Source organism: Arachis hypogaea, chromosome 2 (genome assembly GCF_003086295.3).
Source record: "Arachis hypogaea cultivar Tifrunner chromosome 2, arahy.Tifrunner.gnm2.J5K5, whole genome shotgun sequence".
NCBI lineage: Eukaryota > Viridiplantae > Streptophyta > Magnoliopsida > Fabales > Fabaceae > Arachis > Arachis hypogaea.
Window position 1 is genome coordinate 17,148,924 of NC_092037.1, and position 13,447 is coordinate 17,162,370.

The following is a 13,447-nucleotide window of genomic DNA, read 5'->3' on the forward strand; positions in this document are numbered from 1 at the left end:
TGGGTCAAGGCCATGCAAGAGGAGCTTGCTCAGTTTGACAAGAAGGTAACGGGTACTAAATGGGTATTTAAAAATAAACTTGGTGAGGACGGACAAGTTGTTCGTAACAAGGCTAGATTAGTGGCCTGGTGCGCGAAATTGTGAACAATACTTTTCACAACTCTCATAATCTCCGGTAATGAACCCCAAAAACTTGGTGTTCCATACCATGGCATTAACATAACTTCGTACAACTAACCAGCAAGTGCACTGGGTCGTCCAAGTAATAAACCTTACGCGAGTAAGGGTCGATCCCACGGAGATTGTTGGTATGAAGCAAGCTATGGTCATCTTGTAAATCTTAGTCAGGCAAACTCAAATAGGCATGGTGATAAACGCATAAAACATGAAGATAAAGATAGAGATACTTATATAATTCATTGGTAGGAATTTCAGATAAGCGTATGAAGATGCTTTCCCTTCCGTCTCTCTGCTTTCCTACTGCCTTCATCCAATCCTTCTTACTCCTTTCCATGGCAAGCTTAAGCAAGGGTTTCACCGTTGTCAGTGGCTACCTCCCATCCTCTCAGTGGAAATGTTCAACGCACCCTGTCACGGCACGGCTATCCATCTGTCGGTTCTCGATCAGGCCGGAATAGAATCCAGTGATTCTTTTGCGTCTGTCACTAACGCCCCGCCTTCAGGAGTTTGAAGCACGTCACAGTCATTCAATCATTGAATCCTACTCAGAATACCACAGACAAGGTTAGACCTTCCGGATTCTCTTGAATGCCGCCATCAGTTCTGGCCTATACCACGAAGACTCTGATCTCACGGAATGGCTGGCTCGTTTGTCAGGCGAGCACTCGGTTGTCAGGCGATCAACCATGCATCGTGCAATCAGGAATCCAAGAGATATTCACCCAATCTAAGGTAGAACGGAGGTGGTTGTCAGGCACACGTTCATAGGTGAGAATGATGATGAGTGTCACGGATCATCACATTCATCAAGTTGAAGAACAAGTGATATCTTAGAACAAGAACAAGCGGAATTGAATGGAAGAACAATAGTAATTGCATTAATACTCGAGGTACAGCAGAGCTCCACACCTTAATCTATGGTGTGTAGAAACTCCACCGTTGAAAATACATAAGAACAAGGTCTAGGCATGGCCGTGAGGCCAACCTCCCAATGATCTAAGAACTAGATGTCCCAAGATCAAAAGATCAAAAGATCAAAAGATGAAAATACAATAGTAAAAGGTCCTACTTATAGAGAACTAGTAGCCTAAGGTTTACAGAGATGAGTAAATGACATAAAAATCCACTTCCGGGCCCACTTGGAGTGTGCTTGGGCTGAGCAATGAAGCATTTTTCATGTAGAGACTCCTCTTGGAGTTAAACGCCAGCTTTGGTGCCAGTTTGGGCGTTTAACTCCCATTCTTGTGCCAGTTCCGGCGTTTAACGCTAGAATTTCAGAAGGTGACTTTGAACGCCAGTTTGGGCCATCAATTCTTGGGCAAAGTATGGACTATCATATATTTCTGGAAAGCCCAAGATGTCTACTTTCCAATGCCGTTGAGAGCGCGCCAATTGGGCTTCTGTAGCTCTAGAAAATTCACTTCGAGTGAAGAGAGGTCAGAATCCAACAGCATCTGCAGTCCTTTTCAGTCTCTGAATCAGATTTTTGCTCAGGTCCCTCAATTTCAGCCAGAAAATACCTGAAATCACAGAAAAACACACAAACTCATAGTAAAGTCCAGAAAAGTGAATTTTAACTAAAAACTAATAAAAATATACTAAAAACTAACTAGATCATACTAAAAACATGCTAAAAACAATGCCAAAAAGCGTACAAATTATCCGCTCATCACAACACCAAACTTAAATTGTTGCTTGTCCTCAAGCAACTGAAAATCATATAAGATAAAAAGAAGAGAATATGCAGTGAATTCCAAAAATATCTATGAAGATCAGTATTAATCAGATGAGCGGGGCTTTTAGCTTTTTGCCTCTGAACAGTTTTGGCATCTCACTCTATCCTTTGAAATTCAGAATGATTGGCTTCTTTAGGAACTCAGAATCCAGATAGTGTTATTGATTCTCCTAGTTAAGTATGATGATTCTTGAACATAGCTATTTATTGAGTCTTGGCCGTGGCCCAAAGCACTCTGTCTTCCAGTATTACCACCGGATACGTACATGCCACAGACACATAATTGGGTGAACCTTTTCAGATTGTGACTCAGCTTTGCTAGAGTCCCCAACTAGAGGTGTCCAGGGTTCTTAAGCACACTCTTTTTGCCTTGGATCACAACTCTATTTCTTTCTTTTTCTTTTTTTTTTCTCTTTTTTTCGTTTCCTTCTTTTTTTCCGTTTTTTTTCGTTTTTTTTCTTTTTTTTATATTCACTGCTTTTTCTTGCTTCAAGAATCATTTTTATGATTTTTCAGATCCTCAGTAACATGTCTCCTTTTTCATCATTCTTTCAAGAGCCAACATTCATGAACCACAAATTTAAAAGACATATGCACTGTTTAAGCATACATTTAGAAAACAAAAGTGTTGCCACCACATCAAAATAATTAAACTGTTATAAAATTCAAAATTCATGCAATTCTTTTCTTTTTCAATTAAGAACATTTTTCATTTAAGAAAGGTGATGGATTCATAGGACATTCATAACTTTAAGGCATAGACACTAAGACACTAATGATCACAAGACACAAACATAGATAAACATAAGCACTAAAATTCGAAAAACAGAAAAATGAAGAACAAGGAAATTAAAGAACGGGTCCACCTTAGTGATGGCAGCTTGTTCTTCTTCTTGAAGATCCTATGGAGTGTTTGAGCTCCTTAATGTCTCTTCCTTGTCTTTGTTGCTCCTCCCTCATGATTCTTTGATCTTCTCTAATTTCATGGAGGATGATGGAGTGTTCTTGGTGCTCCACCCTTAGTTGTCCCATGTTGGAACTCAATTCTCCTAGGGAGGTGTTTAGTTGCTCCCAATAGTTTTGTGGAGGAAAATGCATCCCTTGAGGAATCTCAGGGATCTCATGATGAGTGGGGTCTCTTGTGTGCTCCATCCTCTTCTTAGTGATGGGCTTGTCCTCATCAATGGGGATGTCTCCCTCTATGTCAACTCCAACCGAATAACAGAGGTGACAAATGAGATGAGGAAAGGCTAACCTTGCCAAGGTAAAGGACTTGTCCGCCACCTTATAAAGTTCTTGGGCTATGACCTCATGAACTTCTATTTCTTCTCCAATCATGATGCTATGAATAATTATAGCCCGGTCTATGGTAACTTCGGACCGGTTGCTAGTGGGAATGATTGAGCGTTGTATAAACTCTAACCATCCTCTAGCCACGGGTTTGAGGTCATGCCTTCTCAATTGAACCGGCTTTCCTCTTGAATCTCTCTTCCATTGGGCACCCTCTTCACATATGACTGTGAGGACTTGGTCCAACCTTTGATCAAAGTTGACCCTTCTAGTGTAAGGATGTTCATCTCCTTGCATCATGGGCAAATTGAATGCCAACCTTACACTTTCCGGACTAAAATCCAAGTATTTCCCCCGAACCATAGTAAGCCAATTCTTTGGGTCCGGGTTCACACTTTGATCATGGTTCTTGGTGATCCATGCATTGGCATAGAACTCTTGAACCATTAAGATTCCGACTTGTTGAATGGGGTTGGTAAGAACTTTCCAACCTCTTCTTCGGATCTCATGTCGGATCTCCGGATATTCACCCTTTTTGAGTGAAAAAGGGACCTCGGGGATCACCTTCTTCAAGGCCACAACTTCATAGAAGTGGTCTTGATGCACCCTTGAGATGAATCTTTCCATCTCCCATGACTCGGAGGTGGAAGCTTTTGCCTTCCCTTTCCTCTTTCTAGAGGTTTCTCCGGCCTTGGATGCCATAAATGGTTATGGAAAAACAAAAAACAATGCTTTTACCACACCAAACTTAAAAGGTTTGCTCGTCCTCGAGCAAAAGAAAAAAGAAGAGAGTAGAAGAAGAAGAAATGAGGAAGAAGGGAATGGCTTTTGTGATCGGCCAAAAAGGGGGAAGAAGTAGTGTTTAGGTTGTGTGAAAATGATGGAGCGAAAAAGGGTTTATATAGGAGGGGGGAAGGGTAGGGTTCGGTCAAGTGAGGATGGGTTTGGGTGGGAAAATGGTTTGAATTTGAATAGTGAGGTAGGTGGGGTTTTATGAAGGATGGATGTGAGTGGTGAAGAGAAAGATGGGATTTGATAGGTGAAGGGTTTTTGGGGAAGAGGTGTTGAGGTGATTGGTGAATGGGTGAAGAAGAGAGAGAGTGGTGGGGTAGGTGGGGATCCTGTGGGGTCCACAGATCCTGAGGTGTCAAGGAAAAGTCATCCCTGCACCAAATGGCATGCAAAAATGCGTTTTTAGCCATTTCTGGCGTTAAATGCCGGGCTGGTGCCCATTTCTGGCGTTTAACGCCAGCTTCTTGCCCTTTTCTGGCGTTTAACGCCAGTCTGGTGCCCCTTTCTGGTGTTAAACGCCCAGAATGGTGCCAGACTGGGCGTTAAACGCCAAACAGCTAGCCTCACTGGCGTTTAAACGCCAGCACGCTCTCCTCCAGGGTGTGCTATTTTTCTTCCTGTTTTTCATTCTGTTTTTGCTTTTTTCATTGATTTTGTGACTTCTCATGATCATCATCCTACAAAAAAGATAAAATAACAAAAGAAAATAGATAAAATATAACATTGGGTTGCCTCCCAACAAGCGCTTCTTTAATGTCAGTAGCTTGACAGAGGGCTCTCATGGAGCCTCACAGATACTCAGAGCCATGTTGGAACCTCCCAACACCAAACTTAGAGTTTGAATGTGGGGGTTCAACACCAAACTTAGAGTTTGGTTGTGGCCTCCCAACACCAAACTTAGAGTTTGACTGTGGGGGCTCTGTTTGGCTTTGTTTTGAGAGGAGCTCTTCATGCTTCCTCTCCATGATGACAGAGGGATATCCTTGAGCCTTAAACACCAAGGATTCTTCATTCACTTGAATGATCAACTCTCCTCTAGCAACATCAATCACAGCCTTTGCTGTGGCTAGGAAGGGTCTGCCAAGGATGATGGATTCATCCATGCATTTTCCAGTCTCTAGGACTATGAAATCAGTAGGGATGTAATGGTCTTCAACTTTTACCAGAACATCCTCTACAAGTCCATAAGCTTGTTTTCTTGAATTGTCTGCCATCTCTAGTGAGATTTTTGCAGCTTGCACCTCAAAGATCCCTAGCTTCTCCATTACAGAGAGAGGCATGAGGTTCACACTTGACCCTAAGTCACACAAGGCCTTCTTGAAGGTCATGGTGCCTATGGTACAAGGTATTGAGAACTTCCCAGGATCCTGTCTCTTTTGAGGTAATTTCTGCCTAGACAAGTCATTCAGTTCTTTGGTGAGCAGAGGGGGTTCATCCTCCGAAGTCTCATTTCCAAATAACTTGTCATTTAGCTTCATGATTGCTCCAAGGTATTTAGCAACTTGCTCTTCAGTGACATACTCATCCTCTTCAGAGGAAGAATACTCATCAGAGCTCATGAATGGCAGAAGTAAGTCCAATGGAATCTCTATGGTCTCATTTTGAGCCTCAGATTCCCATGGTTCCTCATTGGGGAACTCATTGGAGGCCAGTGGACGTCCATTGAGGTCTTCCTCAGTGGCGTTCACTGCCTCTCCTTCCTCCCAAAATTCGGCCATGTTGATGGCCTTGCACTCTCCTTTTGGATTTTCTTCTGTATTGCTTGGAAGAGTACTAGGAGGGAGTTCAGTAATTTTCTTGCTCAGCTAACCCACTTGTGCCTCCAAATTTCTAATGGAGGACCTTGTTTCAGTCATGAAACTTTGAGTGGTTTTGATTAGATCAGAGACCATGGTTGCTAAGTCAGAGGTATTCTGCTTAGAACTCTCTGTCTGTTGTTGAGAAGATGATGGAAAAGGCTTGCCATTGCTAAACCTGTTTCTTCCACCATTATTATTGTTGAAACCTTGTTGAGGTCTCTATTGATCCTTCCATGAGAGATTTGGATGATTTCTCCATGAAGGATTATAGGTGTTTCCATAGGGTTCTCCCATGTAATTCACCTCTTCCATTGAAGGGTTCTCAAGATCATAAGCTTCTTCCTCAGATGAAGCTTCCTTAGTACTGCTTGGTGCATTTTGCATTCCAGACAGACTTTGAGAAATTATATTGACTTGTTGGGTCGATATTTTGTTCTGAGCCAATATGGCATTCAGAGTGTCAATCTCAAGAACTCCTTTCTTCTGACTAGTCCCATTGTTCACAGGATTTCTTTCGGAAGTGTACATGAATTGGTTATTTGCAACCATTTCAATCAGCTCTTGAGCTTCTGTGGGCGTCTTCTTCAGATGAAGAGATCCTCCAACAGAGCTATCCAAAGACATTTTGGATAGTTCAGAGAGACCATCATAGAAAATACCTATGATGCTCCATTCAGAAAGCATATCAGAAGGGCACTTTCTGATTAATTGTTTGTATCTTTCCCAAGCTTCATAGAGGGATTCTCCTTCCTTCTGTCTGAAGGTTTGGACTTCCACTCTAAGCTTACTCAATTTTTGAGGTGGAAAGAACTTTGCCAAGAAGGCATTGACTAGCTTTTCCCAAGAGTCCAGGCTTTCTTTAGGTTGAGAATCCAACCATGTCCTAGCTCTGTCTCTTACAGCAAAAGGGAATAGCATGAGTCTGTAGACCTCAGGGTCAACCCCATTAGTCTTGACAGTGTCACAGATTTGCAAGAATTCAGCTAAAAACTGATGAGGATCTTCCAATGGAAGTCCATGAAACTTGCAATTCTGTTGCATTAGAGAAACTAATTGAGGCTTAAGCTCAAAGTTGTTTGCTCCAATGGCAGGGATAGAGATGCTTCTCCCATAGAAGTCGGGAGTAGGTGCAGTAAAGTCACCCAGCACCTTCCTTGCATTGTTGGCATTGTTGTTATTTTCGGCTGCCATGGGTTCTTCTTCCTTGAAGATTTCTATTAGGTCCTCTACAGAGAATTGTGCCTTGGCTTCTCTTAGCTTTCGCTTCAAGGTCCTTTCAGGTTCAGGATCAGCCTCAACAAGAATGCTTTTGTCTTTGCTCCTGCTCATATGAAGGAGAAGAAAACAAGGAAATATGGAATCCTCTATGTCACAGTATAGAGATTCCTTGAGGTGTCAGAGAAAAAGAAAAATAGAAGGCAGAGGTAGAAAATTCGAACTTATCAAAGAAGATGGAGTTCGAATTTTGCATTAAGGAATAGTGTTAGTCCATAAATAGAAGGATGTGAGAAGAAGGGAAGTAATTTTCGAAAATTAAGTAAAACATTTTGAAAACATTTTAAAAAACACTAATTGATTTTCGAAAACCATGAATAGAAAAGAAATCAAGTGATTTTTGAAAAAGATTTTGAAATTAGAAATCAAAAGGATTTGATTGAAAACTATTTTGAAAAAGATGTGGTTAAGAAGATATGATTGATTTTAAGAAAATGTGATTGAGAAGATATGATTTGAAAAACATTTTTAAAAAGATTTGATTTTAGAATTAATGACTTGGCTATCAAGAAAAGATATGATTCAGACATTAAACCTTTCTCAATAGAAAAGGCAACATACTTGAAATGTTGAATCAAATCATTAATTAATTAGCAAGTATTTTTAAAAATAGAAAGAAATTGATTTTGAAAGAGATTTGATTGAAAAGATATGATTTGAAAAAGATTTGATTTTGAAAAACTTTGAAAACTGAAAAAAAAATCTGATTTGAAAACAAAATCTTCCCTCTAGTGCCATCCTGGCGTTAAACGCCTAGAATGGTGCACATTCTGGCGTTTAACGCCCAAAACTATACCCTTTTGGGCGTTAAACGCCCAACCAGGTACCCTGGCTGGCGTTTAAACGCCAGTCTATCCTTCTTCACTGGGCGTTTTGAACGCCCAGCCTTTTCTGTGCAATTCCTCTGCTGAATGTTCTGAATCTTCAATTCTCTGTATTATTGACTTGAGAAGACACAAATTAAAAATATTTTTGGATTTTTTTATAATAAAGAATAATCAAGATGCAACTAAAATCAAATAACAATGCATGCAAGACACCAAACTTAGCAGTTTGTATACTACTGACACTACTGAGAATGCATATGAGACACATAAACACTCAAGTCAAGAGAATTCAAAGATCAGAGTAAGAAATCATCAAGAATTACTTGAAGATCCTTAAGACACATGAATGAATGCATGCAATTGACACTAAACTTAAGATGAGACACTAGACTCAAACAAGAAACATGCAATATTTTTGGTTTTTATGATTTTGTAATTTTTTTGGATTTTTGAAAATTAAGTGGAAAAGAAAATAAAGGTATCAAAATTCTTAATGAGAATTCCAGGAATCAGTGCAATGCTAGTCTAAGACTCCGGTCCAGGAATTAGACATGGCTTCATAGCCAGCCAAGCATTCAAAGAAAGCTTCGGTCCAAAACACTAGACATGGCCAAAGGCCAGCCAAGCCTTAGCAGATCACTGCTCCAAAAGCAAGATTGATAGAAATCAACAAACTCTTGTGATGATAAGTTGAAACCTCGGTCCAATGAAATTAGACATGGCTTCACAGCCAGCCAGACTTCAACAAATCATCATGAAACTCTAGAATTCATCTTCAAGAATTCCGAAAAAAAATACCTAATCTAAGCAACAAGATGAACCGTCAGTTGTCCAAACTCAAACAATCCCCGGCAACAGCGCCAAAAACTTGGTGCTGTTGCCGAATTTTGGCACTGATGTCACCGGACCAAAAGCTTGCTCAAAACTCGAACAATCCCCGGCAACGGCGCCAAAAACTTGGTGCGCGAAATTGTGAACAATACTTTTCACAACTCTCATAATCCCCGGTAATGAACCCCAAAAACTTGGTGTTCCATACCATGGCATTAACACAACTTCGCACAACTAACCAGCAAGTGCACTGGGTCGTCCAAGTAATAAACCTTACGCGAGTAAGGGTCGATCCCGCGGAGATTGTTGGTATGAAGCAAGCTATGGTCATCTTGTAAATCTTAGTCAGGCAAACTCAAATAGGCATGGTGATAAACGCATAAAACATGAAGATAAAGATAGAGATACTTATGTAATTCATTGGTAGGAATTTCAGATAAGCGTATGAAGATGCCTTCCCTTCCGTCTCTCTGCTTTCCTACTGCCTTCATCCAATCCTTCTTACTCCTTTCCATGGCAAGCTTAAGCAAGGGTTTCACCGTTGTCAGTGGCTACCTCCCATCCTCTCAGTGGAAATGTTCAACGCACCCTGTCACGGCACGGCTATCCATCTGTCGGTTCTCGATCAGGCCGGAATAGAATCCAGTGATTCTTTTGCGTCTGTCACTAACGCCCCGCCTTCAGGAGTTTGAAGCACGTCACAGTCATTCAATCATTGAATCCTACTCAGAATACCACAGACAAGGTTAGACCTTCCGGATTCTCTTGAATGCCGCCATCAGTTCTGGCCTATACCACGAAGACTCTGATCTCACGGAATGGCTGGCTCGTTTGTCAGGCGAGCACTCGGTTGTCAGGCGATCAACCATGCATCGTGCAATCAGGAATCCAAGAGATATTCACCCAATCTAAGGTAGAACGGAGGTGGTTGTCAGGCACACGTTCATAGGTGAGAATGATGATGAGTGTCACGGATCATCACATTCATCAAGTTGAAGAACAAGTGATATCTTAGAACAAGAACAAGCGGAATTGAATGGAAGAACAATAGTAATTGCATTAATACTCGAGGTACAGCAGAGCTCCACACCTTAATCTATGGTGTGTAGAAACTCCACCGTTGAAAATACATAAGAACAAGGTCTAGGCATGGCCGTGAGGCCAACCTCCCAATGATCTAAGAACTAGATGTCCCAAGATCAAAAGATCAAAAGATCAAAAGATGAAAATACAATAGTAAAAGGTCCTACTTATAGAGAACTAGTAGCCTAAGGTTTACAGAGATGAGTAAATGACATAAAAATCCACTTCCGGGCCCACTTGGAGTGTGCTTGGGCTGAGCAATGAAGCATTTTTCATGTAGAGACTCCTCTTGGAGTTAAACGCCAGCTTTGGTGCCAGTTTGGGCGTTTAACTCCCATTCTTGTGCCAGTTCCGGCGTTTAACGCTAGAATTTCAGAAGGTGACTTTGAACGCCAGTTTGGGCCATCAATTCTTGGGCAAAGTATGGACTATCATATATTTCTGGAAAGCCCAAGATGTCTACTTTCCAATGCCGTTGAGAGCGCGCCAATTGGGCTTCTGTAGCTCTAGAAAATTCACTTCGAGTGAAGAGAGGTCAGAATCCAACAGCATCTGCAGTCCTTTTCAGTCTCTGAATCAGATTTTTGCTCAGGTCCCTCAATTTCAGCCAGAAAATACCTGAAATCACAGAAAAACACACAAACTCATAGTAAAGTCCAGAAAAGTGAATTTTAACTAAAAACTAATAAAAATATACTAAAAACTAACTAGATCATACTAAAAACATGCTAAAAACAATGCCAAAAAGCGTACAAATTATCCACTCATCATGGCCCAAGGTTACGATCAAGAAGAGGGAATTGATTTTGATGAGTCTTTTGCTCCGGTAGCTAGAATGGAAGCAATTAGGTTACTTCTTGCCTATGCTGCCCATAAAGGTTTCAAAATGTTTCAAATGGATGTTAAATGTGCTTTCCTTAATGGCTTTATTGATAGAGAAGTGTATGCGGCTCAACCCCCCGGTTTTGAACATAAAGATTTTCCTAATCATGTTTTTAAACTTTCAAAGGCTCTTTATGGCCTTAGACAAGCTCCTAGAGCTTGGTATGAAAGGCTTAGTGCCTTCCTATTGGAAAATCATTTTCAAAGGGGAACCACCGACACTACTTTGTTCATTAAAGTTTCTAATGATGACATCCTTCTTGTTCAAGTTTATGTGGATGATATTGTGTTTGGATCGGCCAATGAGTCCTTGTGTGAAGAGTTTGGAAAACTCATGACTAGTGAGTTTGAAATAAGTTTAATGGGAGAGCTAACTTTCTTTCTTGGCCTCCAAATTAAGCAAACTCCTAGTGGTACTTTTATTCACCAAGGCAAGTATGCAAAAGAATTGATAAAGAAATTTGGCTTAGAAAATTCCAAACCAATGGGAACACCAATGCATCCTAACACTAAACTTGAAAAGGATGATGATGGCCTAGATGTGGATGAGACACGGTATAGAGGAATGATTGGTTCACTAATGTATCTTACATCCTCTAGACCGGATATTGTTCAAAGTGTGGGTGTATGTTCAAGATTTCAATCTCACCCAAAAGAATCCCATTTAACGGCTGTTAAACGCATCATTAGGTATATTAAGGGAACATGCGATTATGGCTTGTGGTATCCAAAATCTGATGATTTTTGTGCAGTAGGGTTTTGTGATGCAGATTATGCGGGAGATCGAGTGGATAGAAGGAGCACCTCGGGCATGTGTTGCTTCCTTGGAAGCTCACTCAACATGTGGTCAAGCAAGAAACAAGCCACAGTGGCTCTATCCACAGCTGAAGCAGAATATATATCCGCATCTGCTTGTTGTTCACAATTAATTTGGTTAAAAACTCAATTGGAAGATTACAAATTAAAAATCAATAGCATACCCTTATTTTGTGATAACATGAGTGCAATAAATATTTCCAAAAATCCTGTTCTGCACTCTAGAACAAAGCACATTGAAATTAAATATCATTTTATTAGAGAACATGTGCAAAAGGGTACTATTGATATTCAATTTGTAAAATCTGAAGAACAACTTGTTGATATTTTTACAAAACCCCTCTGTGAAGATAGATTCTGTTTGTTAAGGAAAAGTTTGGGAATGATTGATTTAAATCATGTTGAAAATTTGTGAATTTCTTATTCTGTCCGGTTTTATCTCGTAGGAATGGACGAGACAAAAACAAGGCATGCTGGAGGAGCTATGATTAAGGGGGAGGCTGCGCAGACTTTGCTTCTAATGGGCCCCACATAATCAAGTCTGACCCCTCATTGAACTTTTACTGGTTTCTCATTTTATGATGATCAAATCTTTTGAGTGTCATTTCAAATCTCATTGGAAGTGGTTATTGTCAAATCAAATTCCTCTCTCCATCTAATCCCTTAAAACAAGGAAACCACCTTTTCAAAACCCCTTGGTTAATAACCGCATCATTATGGTTATTAACTTCCCCTTCATCTCTCTCCAATCCTCATTAATTGCACCACTAACCTCCTCTCTCCTCAATCTCATTCGGCACTCCCACCCTTTCATATTCAACTCCTCCATTCCTCCTAACATGAAAAAGAAAATGGCACAAAAGAGAAGTGGCCAAACCCCCATTCCAAAAATCCCACCGTTCTCATCACCTCAAACTCATACACATATCCATCTTCATTCTACCTCCTCTTCTACTCCATCACCTCCTTCCAAAAGGACCGAAACCATGCGTCGCAAAGTCATTGCTCACAAATCTTCAGGGAGAGGAAAAAACAAGGAGCCTAGCGTTCAAGAAGAAGAAGAGGAATCACATACTTCTCCACCACCATCACCGCCGAAAAGACCTACTTCAACCACAAAAAGCTCTCAGAAAAGGCCGAAAAGCTTTATTCTGCATGAAACAAGGGAATCGGAAAATTTGGAGTCTCTCGACTTCAAGAACAAATTTCACAAAACTCACTCCCATTTTGATCCCTCACAGTTTTACTCATGTGCTTTCTATGAATTTCATAAAGAGGTTTTGCTGAAACGCCCTCTCTGTCTGTCATACCTAGTAAATCTTGAGAAACTGGCAACCAAAGGAATCAACTTTTCTTCCATGTTTGATGCTCTGAAGTGGACTCCACTGCTTCACATTCAGAAACTTGTGTACCCGGGGCTGGTCCGGGAATTTTATGCAAACATGCGTTTGATTGATGGCTCAATTCACTCTTATGTCAAACGTGTTTACATGACCCTCAATCCTCAAACAATAGGCGCTACTCTTGGATATGAAGAAGAAGGGCCAAAAGTTTACATGGTTGATAAGTGGGATGATCAAGTAGGCATTGCACAACAAACTGTTTTACAACACATTTGTGCAAATCTCTCTGGTTTGGATGGACTAATTCCAACTCATCGAGCACTCGGCCCTGAAAACTCTCTGTTGCACCGTATCATCACTCACATTCTCACTCCTCAAGGCGGTTCTCATCACAGAGTAACAGTTTCTGATTCTGTCATTTTATTTGCACTTCTTACTTCTTCCCAAATTTCATTTGCTTATGTTATGATACGTCATATGTGGGAAGCAGTGAAAAGTACCAAAAAGGCTAATCTTCCTTATGACATGTTTCTCACATGTATATTTGAGTATTTTAAGGTTGATTTGACTAATGAAACTATTGAGAACAAGATT

The 13,447-nt window shown here is 40.6% G+C and overlaps 1 non-coding gene across 1 annotated transcript; it reads left to right on the forward strand.

The window, feature by feature from the left end:
- The first annotated feature begins 6,474 nt into the window (after positions 1–6,474).
- On the forward strand, positions 6,475–6,582 carry LOC112766005 (small nucleolar RNA R71). The gene has a single exon (XR_003184038.1). It is a non-coding gene; the product is annotated as a small nucleolar RNA R71 (small nucleolar RNA).
- The last annotated feature ends 6,865 nt before the right edge of the window (positions 6,583–13,447 follow it).